General features: G+C 39.3%; 1 long non-coding RNA gene and 2 other non-coding genes across 3 annotated transcripts; all 3 read left to right on the top strand.

Annotated features, from left to right (window-relative positions):
- The first annotated feature begins 1,996 nt into the window (after positions 1-1,996).
- Positions 1,997-9,378, top strand: LOC128053915 (uncharacterized). Its single transcript, XR_008199973.1, has 5 exons — positions 1,997-2,148; positions 4,935-5,104; positions 6,199-6,304; positions 7,012-7,060; positions 8,926-9,378. It is a non-coding gene; the product is annotated as an uncharacterized LOC128053915 (long non-coding RNA).
- LOC128058526 (small nucleolar RNA SNORA81) lies at positions 6,303-6,477 on the top strand. The gene has a single exon (XR_008200498.1). It is a non-coding gene; the product is annotated as a small nucleolar RNA SNORA81 (small nucleolar RNA).
- On the top strand, positions 6,813-6,944 carry LOC128058330 (small nucleolar RNA SNORA63). Its single transcript, XR_008200443.1, has one exon. It is a non-coding gene; the product is annotated as a small nucleolar RNA SNORA63 (small nucleolar RNA).
- Positions 9,379-18,283: the final 8,905 nt, after the last annotated feature.

The following is an 18,283-nucleotide window of genomic DNA, read 5'->3' as shown; positions in this document are numbered from 1 at the left end:
TGAGAGTTGGACCATAAAGAAGGCTGAGCACCAAAGAATTGATGCTTTCTTTTTTTTTTTTTTTTAGAATTGATGCTTTCAAACTGTGGTGCTGGAAGAGACGCTTGAGAGTCCCTTGGACAGCAAGGAAATCAAATTAGTAAATCTGAAAGGAATTCAACCCTGAATATTCATTGAAAATGTTGATGCTGAAACTGGAGCTCCAATACTTTGGCCACCTGATTCGAAGACCCGACTCATTGGAAAAGACCCTGATGCTGGGAAAGACTGAGTGCAGGAGGAGAAATGGGCAGAAGATGAGATGGTTGGATAGTATCACCGACTCAATAGACATGAGTTTGAGCTAACTCCAGGAGATGGTGAAGGACAGGGAAGCTTGGTGTACTGCAGTCCATGGGGTTGCAAAGAGTCGGACATGACTTCAGTTCAGTTCAGTTCAGTTGCTCAGTCGTGTCCGACTCTGCGACCCCATGAATCGCAGCACGCCAGGCCTCCCTGTCCATCACCAACTCCGGGAGTTCACTCAGACTCACGTCCATCGAGTCAGTGATGCCATCCAGCCATCTCATCCTCTGTCGTCCCCTTCTCCTCCTGCCCCCAATCCCTCCCAGCATCAAAGTCTTTTCCAATGAGTCAACTCTTCGCATGAGGTGGCCAAAGTACTGGAGTTTCAGCTTTAGCATCATTCCCTCCAAAGAAATCCCAGGGTTGATCTCCTTCAGAATGGACTGGTTGGATCTCCTTGCAGTCCAAGGGACTCTCAAGAGTCTTCTCCAACACCACTTAGCAAATGAAAAACAACAACAAACAACAACATAACATAGGAGAAAATCTAGATAACCTAGGATTTGGTGAAGAGTTTCTAGGTACAATACCAAAGGTATGTACCATGAAAGAAAAACTTGATAAGATAGACTTCATTAAAATGAAGCTTTTCTGCTGTGTGAAAGATACTATTAAGAGAATAAAAGGAGAAGTAATGGGTTGATAGAAAATATGTATGAAAAATATAACTTAAAAAAAAAGGACTATTATCTAAACCATACAAAGAACTCTTTAAAAAAAAAAAAAAAGGACTGTTAAAATACAAGAACTCTTAAATCTCATACAAGGAACTCTTAAATCTCAATAGTAAGAATAACCTGATTTTTTAAAGTGGGGGAAGGGTTAAGCTCTATCTTATGCTCATTATTCCTGTAAAAATAGTCTACAAACTTACAACTAGAAGACTAGTAAGTTCTAGAGATATAATGCACTGTACTAGTGATTGTAGTCAACAATACTGTATCCTGTATTTCAACGTTGCTAGGAGAGTAGATCTTAAATGTCTCACCAAAAAAGAAATCATAATTATGTGACACGAAAGAGGTGTTGGCTAATCCTATGGCGGCAATCTTATTGCAATACATAAAGGTATCAAATCAATAGGTTGTACAGTTTAAACTTATACAATGCTATGTGTCAATTATATCTCAATTTTTTAAACATAACAATACAGAAAAAACAGGTTTATTTTAAAATTCTGTAATTTCAATTTTGAGACAATTAGGAGGATTTGTTTTAAATACATGTTTTTCACATTTTTGGAAACATAAAATGGTGTATTTTTCATATCCCACACCCTTTTATATCAGGACGTTCCCTTTTTTCTTGCCCTCAGAAAACTCTGTAAGGGCTCTTCGCCCTGAAGCCCATAAGAGAAAAAGAACCCCATAAACTACAGAAAGAAATATCCGTAGGGCACGCAGGTAGCCTAAAAGGTCTGAGAACAGCAGGCCCCACCCTAGTTGGATCCCACCCCAAGGGACGAACAAAGGAGGGACCCCCACGGGCACGCAGCCATCTCCGGCACTGCAGCTCTGCTCTCTTCTTTGATTGGTTTTAGCGGTGACGCCCCCTCCGAATGCCTCGCTCGGATTGGCCTACTTCTTGGATCGGACTGGACGGTGGCCAGAGGAGGACAAGAGACTTCTATACGCTCGGAGGGACGATTTGGGTCACATCTGAGACGGCGTTGTACATCAACAAGCGTCCAGGCTCCAGGGACATGGCGGCGGCCTCTGTGATGTCGGTGCTGCTGATGGCGACTGAGAGGAACCGGTGGCAGCTAGTCCAGAGCCTGCTGCTGCTGCTGCCGCCCTGGCAACGGTGGGTGGAAAGGCGGCTGTGTTCCTGCCCAGGGATGGGGGCGTGGGGTGTTGGCCCGCCTGAGCGATCCGAGTTGCGGGGGTTCGGGAGGCTCGGTAGAATCTGCTTGTCAGCGGATTCTGATTTCAGCCCCACCCGTGAGAAGTCCTTCTCCACCCAGCCCTCTCCTTTCTCCCCCTGCTCGAGAGTCACTCTTCAACCTGCCCTTTGCCTTAGTTTCTCCCGTTAGCGGTGGGAGTGGGGGGAATGGAACTGGGCCTACCATCCTCCAGGCACTCCTACCTTTGGGGGCAAGAATAGGGTTGACAGATTCAGCGATTAAAATACAGGATGCTGGTTAAAATTTAAATTTCAGATAAACAACACAATTTTTATTATAAATGTCTCCGATATCAAATTAAATTAAAAATATAAAACAGTATTTATTTGTCTGAAGCTTAACTGGGCGTCCTGTTTTTTATTTGGCAGTCCTAAACAAGAATACCATTTATACAACCTCCTAACCATTTACAGTGTCCTTTCATAGCACTGCCTATATAGGGAGTATTATAATCCGTGTTCTAATGCAGCCCAAGATTATGCAACTAGTAAGTAACGGGGCCAGGACACTTTAAAAGCCATTTCAGTTCTGCTGTCCCTCTCAGGTGTGCATTTCAAAGAAAAATTCCCGGGGAGCTCTTTTAATTGTTAGAATGAACCTAACAAAAGCAAATTTATCTTTCAGGGGGCCTGGAAAGTTGTTTTATATTAGGTTCTTTGCTGTGGCATTTACCTTATATTTAAGGGAAGAAACTGTATTAAATTGTCAAGGAATATTGACTTACTGTGTGATGATGAAAGTATATTACACATGTATTAAATCACAATGGCCTATCATTTGACTTTGATATCAGTGGATAAGGTTATATTCATGCAAGAGAATGTAGGGACATCATTGCATAGGTAATGATTAAGGCGGTGAAGGGTATTCTGGAATGAGACACACCTGGGTTCAAAACTTTAGTTTCACACTTTGATGGCAGTAGGCAAGTTTCGTAATCTTTCTGGGCCTCCATCTCCTCTTCTTTAAAGTAGAAATGATAATAATTGTATCCACTTCATAGGATTGTTGTATTAAATTCTTGTCAAGTGCCTGGGACATTGAAATTTATTAATTTTATCTATGATTAACCATTACACTTTTAGTAAATGTGAATTTTTGGCATAAATTATTAGATAATAAGTATTTTAGTTTTAAGTTGAAAAAAGCCAAGTAATCAAGAATATTATGAATATTGTGAGTTTCAGTGCAAAGAAACGTACTATTCAATAATAGTTAAAGCAGATATTTTAAACCATAATATACTAACTTTACCAAATCACAAATCTGTAAGCCAGGGTAATATAATAAAATTTTATATTTTAGTCTCAGAAATTGTTCCCCATGTATAATCTTACATGCTTTAATATTCATTGTGTTATAAACAGAAAGAAACATTAGCACTCTCCAAGGGAAAGAAAATGACTATAGGGTGAGAAATAAAGCCAAAAAATAGGTTTATGGTCAGTGCTATTTATGGTGAGGTATACTTAGTATGTTTTAAAAACCAAATGTCAAGCTTTGTAGGAGTTTTATATTTCTTTTTACTTCCTTAGTGTCTACAGTATTAACGTAGTTCACTTACAAACTATTCTCTAAAATTCCTCTTGGGAACTTTTTCCAGTTTTTCTCCAGAAAAACCTTTCCACCACCTTGAAGAGAATGTGGAATTATGAAAATTAAAGGTCTAATCTTAGCAACTATTGACTGTTACCTAAGTGATAGTAAACAAGTTATTTAACATTTCGGAGCCTTGGTTTATCTCTAAAATCATAACTACCAAAAACCAGTTCCACCATCCCCAAGGTTTATAAATGCTACCAATTATTACTAGCTGTTGCCAGAGAAAACTTCAACCAGGGGTGAATCCAACTATTTGTATTCTTTGTGCCTGCAGCAAGCCTCCTCAAAGGGCTACAGAAATTTGCACACTGGATAGACTTGTAATAAAATAAATTCATGGTAGTCCACTTCACCTGGGCTTTCAACAGACCAAGAAATTAAAGCTTTCTTTCTTTTATAGTAGACAGGATCTATGCTCTTTTTGTTATTATTAAGTTTAAATGCAATTTTGCAACATGAAAACTGCGGTCTCTGTAATTAGTTAGGAATCTTTGTCACTTGTGATACATCTGTTGCTTGCTATCTATTTTCAAAGCTTATTGCTATGTTAGCTGTAAAATAAAGCTTTTCTTAACAAAGCTATAGGCTTTATTAAAATCAAGTCTGCCAATTAAAAAACAATGGGATAAAAAACTCAAGGCTGTATGTTTCCTATTGGAAAGATACTTATTTTTGAAGTGAATGATAATCAGTGAATACATATCAGAACAATTTGCCATGGATCTATAAATATAGAGCTTGTTTCCCTACTTATGTGTCTTATACATAAAAGAATAATGTAGAAAATGTTTGTTTGGGTTCTTTATTTAGCTGGTATGTGTAGAAAACTGAGGATCCCGAGTTTGAAAGGGCACAAAAATCTAAAATTAAAAATGAGATGCTTAAAAGGATTTTATCTTGAAGCAGTTTGATTTGTCTGCCTTGTAAGCTTGGAAGTGATTCTACATTGTGCTGCATAAAAACTGTTCACAGACCAGAATTTTAAACTAAATATAAACAGTTTAACATTTAGCCATGTGCTTTGAAAGTCATGTGATGGAGGCTTTATTTGCAAAACATAGTAATTTAAGCTTTTGACTTTTAGATCCGAAAGATACTTCTAGCACTTGGATACTACCTGGGAGCAACTTGTCATGCTTGCATTGTATGGAACAAGTGTTCAAAATAGAATGCAAAAACTGTAAGCTGATGGAAGAGGCAGCACATGACATCCCTGGTACTCCAGGGAGAATATTTGATATAGGAGATACCTTTGTAAGTATTGGCATATTTTTCCTAGGGCATTTTTAAACCAGTGATATTTAGGGTATGGGAAGGAAAATAATTATCCTAATGGTTTAAGCCAGTTGCCATGCATGAATATCTAGAGATAATACTAAGACTTTTCTTTAATAGGCTTTATTTTTTAGAACAATTTTAAGTTTACAGGAAAATTGGGATGAGAGTTCCCAGGTTCCTATATTGCTAACAACTTATATTAGTTTGGCACATTTGTTAAAATTAATGAACCAACATTGACACATTATTAATTAAAGTCCAGGATCTATTCAGGCTTCCTTAGTTTTCACCTAGTATTCTTTTTCTGTTCCAGGATCCTGTTCAGGATATGATGTGACATTTAATTATGTCTCCTTACACTCTTCTTGCCTGTAACAGTTATTCAAATTCCTCTCCCTCCCCACCATTTTTTTTTTTTTAATGACCTTCACCATTTTGGGAAGCATTGGTCAGATAGTTAGTAGGATGCACTTGTATTGGAATTTGTCTGATGTTTTCCTCAAGATTATAGACTGTAGTTAGGGGTCTCGAGGAGGAAGACCACAGAGGTAAAATACCATTTTCATTTCATTCTATCAGGCGTTTTTACTATTGATGTTGACCTTGATCATGTGATAGAGTTTGTCAGATTTCTTCATGTAAACTTCTTCTTCCCTCCCCGCTCCTTCTGTACTGTGGTCTCTGGAAGGAAGTCTCTATGCACAGCTCACTCTTTAAGTAAAACTTTTTTTCACTTTCCCAAATGGACCAAGATGCTTATTTTGGATGAAGCTGATAAGCCACAGGATTAAAGGTCAAATCCACGAGTTTTACCAGAAATCAAATACAAGGACTCAGGTGTGCATGTGATTTTTTTCAGAGGGCAGGTTGGAATAACTGTTGCAATGTAGCTGTGAAGTGCTATATTGCCCTTTCCCCTGCCAAAAGCAATTGTTTCCTACAATCTCTGTCTAGCTCAGTTCTGTAGTAAGACAGGGACGCTTGGTCTCAAACATTATTCCTCTAAGTATTATTATGAAAACTGTTACAGTTGATGTGTCATCATAATTAGTCATTGTCTCTTTTTTAAGGTTGTGTCCCTTTCTGACTTAGTGCCAATCAATATGCTGAAGTCCTCAAAAAGTTCCTGAGAGATCCATTTCAAATTCTAGTGAAGAAAGAACTGATCTTTGAAAGGTATATATTATACCTTTAATCTAAAATTGTAGTAACTAGTATCTGCAGTATCTTAGTGCTTGCAATAAAGCTAACAAAGTAAACACAAGAAGAAAAACAACCATACCAGATAGTAGAAAAACTACAGGTAACTAACACCAGAGTATTTTGTTCTAAAATTTGGTACAGTAATATCAGTATTTTGGCAGAATTAAAAGAATGAATTTCTGATGGGTTCCTTCCAATGGTAGGGCTAAGAGTGAGAAGTCAAACGGCTTTTTATTCTGACGCTGATCTGAATTAACATTTTCCTCTCTGAAATACTGTAAGGAAGAGATTGTATGCTGTCTGTGACATATGGGGGACCAGCCAGTACACAAGCTGTTCTTTTAAAGGACTCAAGGCAAAGGGTAGACTGGATCTGAGAAACGCATGTCAGGATTGCTGTCTCTTATGTGGCAGGAGCTGTTTTTCCCTGGTACTGCTCCTTAAGACACTGTTAATATCTCATTATTTCCTCAATAAACTGAAGCAGGATCTAATTACAAAGTAGCTGAGAAGTGCTGCATTGTCTTTGCCCCCTGCTCAAAATAAGACTGTTTCCTTTCAAGTCCTGTCTGCCATGCCGCTGTAGCACCCAGGGATGCGTGGTTTCATACACATTTACCAGTTTAAACCCTGACTCAACAAATGACTCCTGAGAGTTAAGGCTTATTCATATTTTGCAGGCGCTGACAGAAAGAAAGGGGCATTACCAAGAGGGAACTCCTTGATAAGGTACAAACTACATTTTGATACTGACTTACTGGTATTTAATTTCATTATGTTATTTATCTACTAAAAGTTGAGGGGAAGATTTTTCATTGTCTTTGTCAGCTCAAGCAATGTAGGGAAATAAAGACCTTACTCCACAGACAGCGGTGTGATTTATAGAAAGTTCATTACCATTTTGTGTCCTGAAAGATTGTATAGAAGTTGCTTTTGAATTAGAATTTGAATATATTATCATATCTCAGGCTCGTATTTTTATGTACAACTAATATTGATGGCTATGAACTATGATCTGCCCACTTGTGAAAACTGTATTCTCAGTTGAGTATTTGTCATCTTCACTGAATTACTTGCTTTTATTCTGGAAAAATAAATCATGTATTGTTTTTTCAAGTACGATTTTGTCAGCCAGGCAACCTTGAAAATCAGGTAAATGAATCAGGAAATGTGTTGATGAAAAGTGGTATTTAAATTGTCCTTAGAAAGATTTGTGGTTAATCAGAACACAGTGGGAAAACAATGTGAAATGTAGTTCAGATTTTGGACTTTATATAGATTATATTCAAGGGTTCACAGAGAGTCAGGCACGACTGAGCAACTGAACTGAACTGAACTGATAGTTTATATTCAAAGGGAACATCACTAATGCTGTTAGATCTGGTTGTCTTTCTTAACTTACACACAAGTTTTTTTTTTTTTGGTCATGTTTCTCATATCTTGTGCATTCTTGATGATTTCCTGAATAATTGAGATTTTTCTTGGCATTTTCTGGTAGCAATTTATGTTGACCCAGGGTTAGTTATAGTAGCTTTATCACTTAAATAAATTGAATTATGTGTTACTACTTATATAAAAATAACTTTGTCAAAAAATATAGTAGTAGTTGGTCGGAATAGATGATGAGGTGATGCTCAGAAATGGTATCAGCCTGATTTAGGACATAGACTCTTAAGTGCAACAGCATGTTGTTTGGATAAAGAACAAGTCAGTGTTTTCCTATTTGTTTTCCTCTTGTCCTGGTTATTTGATATTTTAAGTTGTTCCACCCAAGACATTTTTGACTGGGTCTATCATCTGTTTTAGTAGAGAGCTGTGGCTGTAATAGTGATACAGTGGTATAGTCAATAGTGTTGCAGTGTATGAGGTGACCTGAGCAGAAATCAGTGATAAATATGGGTTACCATACAAATTTTTTAGAGGTTCTCCACACACAGAAAAATTTTAAGTCCTAAACCGAATCTGTCCAGTAGAACTTTCTATAGTGAGGGAAATGTTCCATATCCATGCTGCCCAACACAGTGGTGACAGGCCATGAGTGTCTACTGAAATACGGTTAATGCAACTGGGGGTTACATTTTCTATTTTATTTAGTTTTAATTTAAATAACCACATGTAACTAGTGGTTATTGCCTTGTACAGAATAGTCCTAAGCAATCGTTAACATTCCAGAATTTATATTTTCAATTTGTAGTTCCAAAAATGTGTCAAATGGATCGCACACCTGTTCCCTTTGTTTTGTCTGGTATTTACGTCTGTCCCAGGCTAACACCTGCTCTTGGCCCACTTTGGCACAGGCTTTAATTTCTCTACCCCAAGCACAATTCTGTAATCTGCTCTACAAGTAATAACACTCAGGCTGCCTGATAGAATCTGATCTTGCAGCCAGACAAATCTTTTTGAACAACCACAAAAGTAATATTTTCTTCTTCTCTAGATTTTGTGATTAGCATCTAGTGCTCTGATTAGAAGCCCTCCAAGTATAATCTTGGCAAAGAAACAGCCACTGGTGGTTAACAAGTAATTCATATCATTTGTACTTCGTGTAATACTTGATAACTGATATTCTGGTGAATAATTTTTCTTTTGTTCAGAATTGGAAGCAGGAGTCAGTTCGGGAGGAAAGCTGTGGCCATAAACATTGAAGAAGACAAGAAGATTCTTTGTGACACTGAGACTTTCTACCACACTACAGTAGAGGAAATGGTAAAGACTGTGGCTGACCTGATTTAATTCCTGGAATGAAATGATTATGAATGTAGTGCTTGCTATTGCTGAACGGGCAGTCACATTGTGCATTGTGTTTCTTTTGGGGGTAATATGTGAAGCTTGTCTCAGTGCTCACAACAGATTAAAAATACAGATTTTGATAGCAAAGCAACTTCAGACATGATTTCATGATATCATTGGTTTTATCCTCTTATTTCCTAGTTCTCTACACATGGTTTTATTGAGTATTTGCCATCATTTAATAATATGGACTGAAAGATATAAAAGCAGCTATTTATAAAGTTTGTCTGCCTTTATTGTATTAGTCACTAACTGAATAGAGCTAACTTTAAAATGATTTTTTAAGAAAATACTTAAATTTATTTTGTTTGGTATCATTTTTTTCAGTAAGGCATTTTATTAGCAGTTAGTTGAATGTTTATTGAATGTTCAATAAATTACAGTGAAGTATTTTTTCTTTAAAGTTGTTTGGTCCTTATTTTTTAAAGATTTGTACTTCTTGCCATAATCCATATTTTCAAACAAAAAAGATAAACTAGCAGTCTATAGTAATATTTTAATCTAGTTATAAAATTATACACAAAGGATACAACAAACATGGCTTTTCATAAAAAGGTTTAATAGTTCCAAGTTAGCTGCTGCTTGGCAGTAGCATAAAGACTGATTAATTGCAGATTTCACCAGTACCGTCTACTAAACATTATCTGCTTCTTCAAGAAGAAAGAAGCAAAAATGTAAGATTCCTCCCTCCTCTGGTATGGCAAACATTTCCTGGTAGATATCATGTAACTGCTCAACAACAAGGTTTTGTTAATAAACTAATTAATCAATAGATTTCTTTTCCCATAACAATAACATGGAGTTGCTATTTTTTGTTTTTGTTTAGTTACTAAGTTGTGTCCTACTCTTTTGTGACTCCATAGACTGTAGCCTCCCCAGGCTCCTCTGCCCATGGGATTCTCCAGGCAAGAATACTGAAGTGGATTGCCATTTCTTTTTCCAAGGGATCTTCCTGACCCAGGGGCCAAACCCAAGGCTCCTGCATTGGCAGGCAGATTCTTTACCACTGAGCCACCCGGGAAGCCCTGCGTTGATATAATTATTGACTTTACCAAAAGACCTGCAGAGCCCTAATTAAAAGCCACATTTAATAATGTGGATTTTATTCTGGATCAAAGGCAACCATTATCGCCAGCTAAAGACATGTTTGATTAGTTTCTTGAATTCAGTAGCTTCGTCTTGACACTTCTGCCTCCCAGGGCTATACTCTCACTTTTCTTCCTCCTACTTATGTGGCCCTCTGCACATTTGATTAGTTTCATGAATTCAATAGCTTCCTCTTGACACTTCTGCCTCTCACTTTTCTTCCTCCTACTTATGTGGCCCTCTGCTATCCTCTTGTCATTCGTCTGTGTGCTCCTCCAAGTGTTAGACTGACCTCTCCCTGGGTATCAGTCTGAGGACTCTGGCACATCAATATGTTCAAAAGCAAACTTAACCATCTTGTTGCAGTAATGTTTAGCTCGTTACCTTGTACCTCCTTCTCTTATCTGGGCTTCCCTGGTGGCTCAGACAGTAAAGAATCTGCCTGCAATGCTGGAGACCTGGCTTCAATCCCTGGGTTGGGAAGATCCCCTGGAGGCGGGCATGCCAAACTACTCTAATATTCTTGTCTGGAGAATCCCCGAGGACAGAGGAGCCTGGTGGGCTACAGTCCTTGAGGTCACAAAGGGTAAGACATGACTGAGCGACTAAGCACAGCACAACGAATTTGGAGATCATTTGGCAATGGTTTCCCAGTTGGTCTCCCTGCCCTCGGTCTTAACTTTATCCAATCCATGTACTACTTGGCCTCCAGGGTGAGCTCATAAAAATTTAAATTAGTAAATAGCTTTCCTTTCTACCTGGGATAAAGTCCAAAGTCAATAGCTTTCCTCCATCTAAAAGTTATCACCAAACCCGAAGTCAGCAAAACTTTTTCCTGTGTTCCTTTCTAGGTGTTTTATAGTTTTATGTTTAATACTTAGTTCTGTAAATCCATTTTTAGTTAATTTTTTTGAAAATATAAGATCTAGGTTTATTTCTTTCCATGTGATATCAAATTGTTTCAGCACCATTTTTAGAAAAGACTATCTTTTCTCCATTGCATTTCCTTTGCACCTTTGTCAAAGATTGGATCAATATAATTGACTATATTTATGTAAGTCTATTCTGGGATCTTTTAAGGGAAACTTTTTACCTCTACTGTCAAAATTCTACTCACAATACTTCACTTCTAGGCACTTCCAAGAAATCAGATGATGTTTTTTTTTCCAGTATCCATAAATGATTTCACATCTGATTCTTCACATGCCTGCCTTAATCTGTTGGGACTGCTATAACAAAACACACAGACATGTTAAAAAAAAAAATTTATTTCTGGAGGCTGGAAGTCTGAGATCAGGGTGCCAGCATGGTCAAGTGAGGACCCCGTTCCTGGTTGAAGACTTCTCATTGCATCCTCACATAGTAGAAAGGGAAAGAGAGTTCTCTTGGGCCTCTTCTATAAGGGCACTAATCGCATTCATGAGGGTTCCACCCTCAGGACATAATCACCTCCCAAAGGCCCCAGCTACTAATACCATCACATTTGGTATAGGACTTCAACATACGAATTTGGGGGCGATACAAGCATTCAAATCATAGCAAAGCCCAATCCCAAATCCTTTTCCATCTATTGTAGAATGGACTGTTTTGGTTCATCCATCTGTCATTTAAAATAACACAATCCTTTAGCCTTCTTTTACAGTGATGCTTACATCATGCCAGCTTTGGTATGGTTGTCATGACCATTATCTGAACTCTTGGCAAATACTGTCAAAATAGTCATAGTGTCGAAATTAAACTAGTACTATCTCAACACAAAGCACAGTAGTCAAGCTACAGTCCAAGCCAAAGAAAACCACTAACACTGGCACTCAAAATACACTTAAGTTGTACACTTCAGGTGCATCACTTAGAATAATACACAAGTAGATAATTGATCATTACAAACTGCAAATCACAACTGTCAACATCAGCTTGCAAGAACAACAACAGCAGGAAAGCAACCCTAACTCTGGAAGACAGATCATCTATGCCATATCTGTTTGATGCTAAGAATAGTGTAACTTTCAGCTATTTAGGCAGTTGCCACAAGGATTTATATTTTCCCCCCAACCTTCAGCATTTATTGCCTAAAACTGGGACTATTTGTGTACTGGTTTCCAGAGATGCAGGACTTTCAGTGCTAACACAACAGTTCTGGGCAAATCAGAACAGTTGGTCATTCTCCTCAGTTCGATGTAGTTGAAGTTCTAAAACCAAGCCTTCCCATCTATAGCAACTTCAGTTGTTTGGCCACTGTTTTCATAAACCATAACAATGCCATTGACAGTGTTGATGTAATGAAGGGAAGACCTAGGACTTCCTCTTTCATAGTACTCAGCTTCTCTTCATGACGAAAGAGCACCCAACTCTGCTAAGGTGAATATAGTCACCAGGCAGCCTTTCCCAACCCAAAGCAAAGGCCTCCTCCTCTCATGTGTTGTATGTTGATTTGACATGATTTCAAACCCACTTGTCTATTACCTACATTATTTTAACCCACTTGTTTATGACAAAGACAAACAAACAATAAGTTGCTTTTAAATGTAAAGTTTCCACATTAAAAACGAAATCAACCGTGTCATGGTGTCATCATCTCACCTGTGGGTTAAGGAGCACACAGAGATCAGCTGGATAGGGGCTGAGTTCAGTTCAGTTCAGTCACTCAGTCATGTCCAACTCATTGCGACCCCATGGCCTGGAGCACACCAGGCTTCCCCGTCCATCACCAACTCCCAGAACTTACTCAAACTCATGTCCATCGAGTCGGTGATGCCATCCAACCATCTCATCCTCTGTCGTCCCCTTCTCCTCCCACCTTCAAACCTTCCCAGCATTACGGTCTTTTCAAATGAGTCAATTCTTCCCATCAGGTGGCCAAAGCACTGGAGTTTCAGCATCAGCATCAGTCCTTCCAATGAATATTCAGGACTGATTTCCTTTAGGATGGACTGGTTAGATCTCCTTGCAGTCCAAGGGACTCTAAAGAGTCTTCTCCAACACCACAGTTCAAAAGCATCAACTCTTTGGCTCTCAGCTTTCTTTATAGTCCAACTCTCACATCCATACATGACTACTGGAAAAACCATAGCTTTGACTAGACAGACTTTTGTTGGCAAAGTAATGTCTCTGCTTTTTAATATGCTGTCTATGTTGGTCATAGCTTTTCCTCCAAGGAGCAAGCATCTTTTAATTTCATGGCTGCAGTCACCATCTGCAATGATTTTGGAGCCCAGAAAAATAAATTCTGTCACTGTTTCCATTATTTCCCCATCTATTTGTCATGAACTATGGGACCAGATGCCATGATCTTAGTTTGCTGAGTGTTAAGTTTTAAGCCAACTTTTCCACTCTCCTCTTTCTTTTCCATCAAGAGGCTCTTTAGTTCTTCTTTACTTTCTGCCATAAGGGTGGTGTCATCTGCATATCTGAGGTTATTGATATTTCTCCTGGCAACCTTGATTCCAGCTCATGCTTCATCCAGCCTGGCATTTCGCGTGATGTACTCTGCATATAAGTTAAATAAGCAGGGTGACAATATACAACCTTGATATACTCCTTTCCCAATTTGAAACCAGTCTGTTGTTCCATGTCCAGTGCTAACTGTTGCTTCTTGACCTTCATACAGATTTCTCAGGAGGCAGGTCAGGTAGTCTGATATTCCCATCTCTTTAAGAATTTTCCATAGTTTGTTGTGATCCACAGAGTCAAAGGCTTTGGTGTTGTCAATAAAGCAGAAGTAGATGTTTTTCTGGAACTCTTGTGCTTTTTCGATGATCCAAAAGATGGCAATTTGATCTCTGGCTCCTCTGCCTTTTCTAAATCCAACTTGAACATCTGGAAGTTCACAGTTCAAGTACTGTTGAAGCCTTGCTTGGAGAATTTTGAACATTACTTTGCTAGTGTGTGAGATGAGTGCAGTTGTGCAGCAGTTTGAACATTCTTCGGTATTGCCTTTCAGCAGAGGGGCTGAACTGAGGGGTTATTAGCATAAACACATGAAGAAGTAGCTAAGATGAGAGGACATTTGTGCTATAAATACCCAGATTGTGTCTGGAAAATCTGAAAGTTCTGATTTAGGCAAAGCTAACCTTTGCTGATCCAGCTCTCTGAAGACTGTCGACAAAAAATTAGCTAAGAGTTGATCTAAAAAGCAGTAGAAAATTTTATCTAAGATGACTTGAGGACACAGTCTTTCATAAAACTCTAAGAACTGACTTGTTTCACCTGTGTGAAAGCACACTTGTTTCAAGTGTGTGAAAGTACAGTTGCACACTTTTCAAAACAAAGGGTTTTTTATTTTATTTTTTAATCAAAGTAACAAATTGACGGTTTACATATTCCACATCTGCACATACAAGGGGAATAGTGGGTGATCGTGACTCCTTACAGGATTTTTTTAAAAAAAGGAATATTTTCTCCTAAGGAGTTACCTTGCTGGCACCACGAGAAAATTGGTCTTTTTGGTAAAGCAGGCATTCTTGTGTCTTCTAAGGAGATCTGGTTAATGTACAATGCAGTTGCCAACGCACATGAAAAGGAAGGAGCTAATAGCAGAAAGAGGCAGGGAGAGAATTTTATGTTTGAATTGTTTTTTCTTGTCCTGGCTTAAAATAATTTTATTTCATCAAGACCTTGGGGTTTTGACTCCTGAGATGGTAAAGGCCACTCTTAACTGTAGAGGGGAAAGCTTGAAGTGCCCAGTCAAGATCATCTTGCCTCTAATACCCCCGCCCTCATTCTCTCCAACCTGCTATAGCAACTTGGGACTTTTCACTTTAGGTTCACAGGTAGCTGGGCCTCAGCTCTTAATTGGTTAAGCCCACTCTCTTGAGAACTAACCTCAGAGAAAAGGTATACCTCAACTGAATTTGGATTTCGTCATCCCACTTTGCCTGCAACAATAGTGTAATTAATCTTTCATTTGTTAGGAGTGTTTCTTTCTTTATTGGCTTATTAAGAGTTGTTATCCTATATGCCATTGTCTGGTGAAATTATAAATCCCGTCATGAGCGCGTGTTAATTAAACTACTGATTAGACAGTATCAGTCTCTGAGTATAATTTGCCACCCCCAAAAAACACCACGATCTGAATTCACTTGTTAAAACTAAATGACATTTCCCCAGGCCAGGCTTTGCTGCTGGAAACCACCAACAGGCAATCAAGGCCCGCCCTTCCTGTTCACATGGTCCTAAATCTTCTCTAGGGTACATCCTCTAGTTTCCTATTCAAACTGCAGGGGAGGGAACTGGAGCGAGGCCCACAAGCCTGCCTGACCTGGAAAAAGAAAATGCTGAGCTTACAGGAAACAAAGAGATCCCAACAATGAGTGTGAGCTCAGTGACTCTCCACAAGAGAATGCTGTGGGAGCAGCTTCCTTTGCGCCCGAAATGCGGCTAGGTGACCAATCAGCAGGTTGGAAACTCCAGGGTTACCTGGTTTAGGGCTACCTGGTTATCATGTGACCTCAGGCACCCCTCCCTACACGCTAATTTGGTGGTTTAATCTGCAAATTGGGGATGAATGTCAATGTACTGTTACTGAGGGGGTATAAAAATTACATGTGACTTCAGAGACTGATGAAAATAGGAAACAGGAAAGAAAATAGAGAATAGATGAAAATATCCAAATATCTGGAACATAACTTGGGTTTATCTGTGTTTGGACTGGAGACAAATTTATATCCTCTTTTTAAATAGGGGACAGTCATCAGAAGGATAAAGAAGAGGAAATTTGTAAAGGAATTTGAGGAAACAGATGGTAGACCCCACCCCAACTCTGGGAAACTCACAACTGTTCAAAAATATACAAGGGAGTCCTTTAACCTTTTCTGGACAAAAGTAGTTTACCTACAGTCACCTCTCATTTATTCTACCTCACACCTGCTGATAACTCATTTCTTTATTGAGTCTACGTTTGTGACCATAATATATAGGCAGAACCAACTATATTGGTTAAAATTGTAATTAAGATGACAAAGACTGACTGCATTTTAGTTTGTAGTTAAACTACGGCAATTTCCAGTATTTCAATTCATCCTGTAAGTATTTGAGTACTTTCTATGTAAGTACTTATACTAGACACAAAGGAAAATAGCAAACCAATAGTGGTCACCCTCAAATATTGGACACAAGTAATTGGAGTCAAGACAAAATCACAGGAAAAAACCCAGCACATCCCTGTAAGGTACAGGTGGGTCAGGGTTAACTTGGGCACCACCGATAGCAGGCCCAGTAGGGGTGTCCTGAGGATCAGAACTCAGAGAGGGTTGAATGGATCATAGAATTTCAGAAGTGCTTGAGGATCAACAGGACTTAGTCTCAGAAGGAGGAGCAATCTTTTGTTTCAGGTGTCAAAAATAAAGCCAGGTTTTATTTAAAGCGGTGGACACAGGTTTTATTCAATAACAATAATAACAAAAGGGATGAGCTGAGCTCCACCTTGATTTGTGCAGAGGTGACAGGGTGCTTTTAAAGAGAAAATGAGGGAGCAGGGAGGGGCAGTGGGTGGGGGTTCAAGTAGTCAGGGAAGTGAACTGGAATTACAAAACGTGAGTAAGAGTGGATGAGTATCAGTGTGATTAGGCCAGCTGTGTCTGACCGCTGCAATCTTAAATTTAGGAGTCTGTCTTTCCTGATGATTCCCCATCAAAGGAATGGCTTGAGAAACACAATTCTCAAATAAAACTAATTTTTGCTCAATTAAAACTAAAATTAAAACTCAAACTTTCCTTTGCTCAAATAAAACTCCTTTCTATTCCTATTATAGATTGCTGATTATTCCTGTTGACAAAGCATTACTAACAAAAGTGAGAAAACTGGTTTCGTGAGTCAGGAGTGAGGAGGGGACAGGCTAGCTTTTAGGCTGTGTTGACAGAGGTGTTGGAAAGAAAGCAGGTGGTCTGAGTCTGGAGGCAGACAGCACTGGAGGTCAGGTGGACACCCTGATGGTAAAGACGATGGCGGCTATGAACACAGGTTAACTCTGGAGGAGGGAGAGCTGAGCAAAGGCGTGGAGGAACAGTCAACTCGGGAAGAGGAGGGACAAGTCAAAACAAGAGGAACTATTTTAAAGGGCTGGTTCATCAGAAAGTTAAGATGGGGTAACAAAGGTCAAGGGAAACAGTTGGAAGGCAGGGCAGACAAGGCCTGTCATGGAGCTCAAGTGGGAAGACAGACCTGGAGCAAACAGTGAGAGCTGTGCTGGGAGCCCGAGGGGCTCTCAAGGTTGGATGTGGGTGGGCTTGGGGAAGGCATCTTCCAGGAAAAGCAGCAGCACTAAATCTAGACCAGAGTAATGTTAACTAGAGAAAGCCAGTGGGTTTGAATTCAAAAATGTGCATATTTTTGTATCCATCTATTTGTTTCTTAACCACTATTTCTGACCATCATTGTAATACATTAACAACATCCAATCTTGGGGAAACTGTATTTCTACATCCTACCTAGTAGACATGTGACACTCAGAAGTCCAAGGAGCCCTTGTTTTATGGTGAAGATGTTTGTTCACACTCCCTCCCACACACTGAAGACAACTTATCAGCAGGAAAAGTCGTCTATGTGGCTTCACTTAGAACTGCATTTCTTCTGAAATTTCAAAGTCCGGTCCACTCCCTCTTCAACCACAACCTCTAAGCATTCATCTGGAATCCTCTGCCCACCCCCTACCTGCCCCCTAACACCCCTGGCCCATCCAGCCCTCTCCTGACTCTTCTACCCACCTCCCTGTCTCAGATGCAGGGTCACCTGGCACCTTTGCCCTCTTCTGCCTCGTTCCTGTCCTTCCACCCCAGCAACCCCAGACCTTGGGTCATTCCCATCTTCTCTAAACACCTTCTGGGCTGCTGGAGAAACATAACGCACAGGCAGAGAGCACCACCACACATGGCGACATCCAGCTGTGGGCAGAGTGCTCAGTGCAGTGTGACTGGCCTCCACTCATTCTAATCTAACTAATATTTTAAAGCAGAACTTTTTAAAAAATCAAAAACAACGCAAAAAATCCATGGTGAACAAAACATCAAAGTTTTAAAACAGAGACAGGCTCCAACTCCACACTTACTTAGCCCTGCCTCGCTGCCCTCACCCTAATCCCAT

Source organism: Budorcas taxicolor, chromosome 1 (assembly GCF_023091745.1).
Source record: "Budorcas taxicolor isolate Tak-1 chromosome 1, Takin1.1, whole genome shotgun sequence".
NCBI lineage: Eukaryota > Metazoa > Chordata > Mammalia > Artiodactyla > Bovidae > Budorcas > Budorcas taxicolor.
The sequence above is the reverse complement of the archived record's forward strand: the minus strand, read 5'-3'. Positions and strand labels throughout refer to the sequence as shown.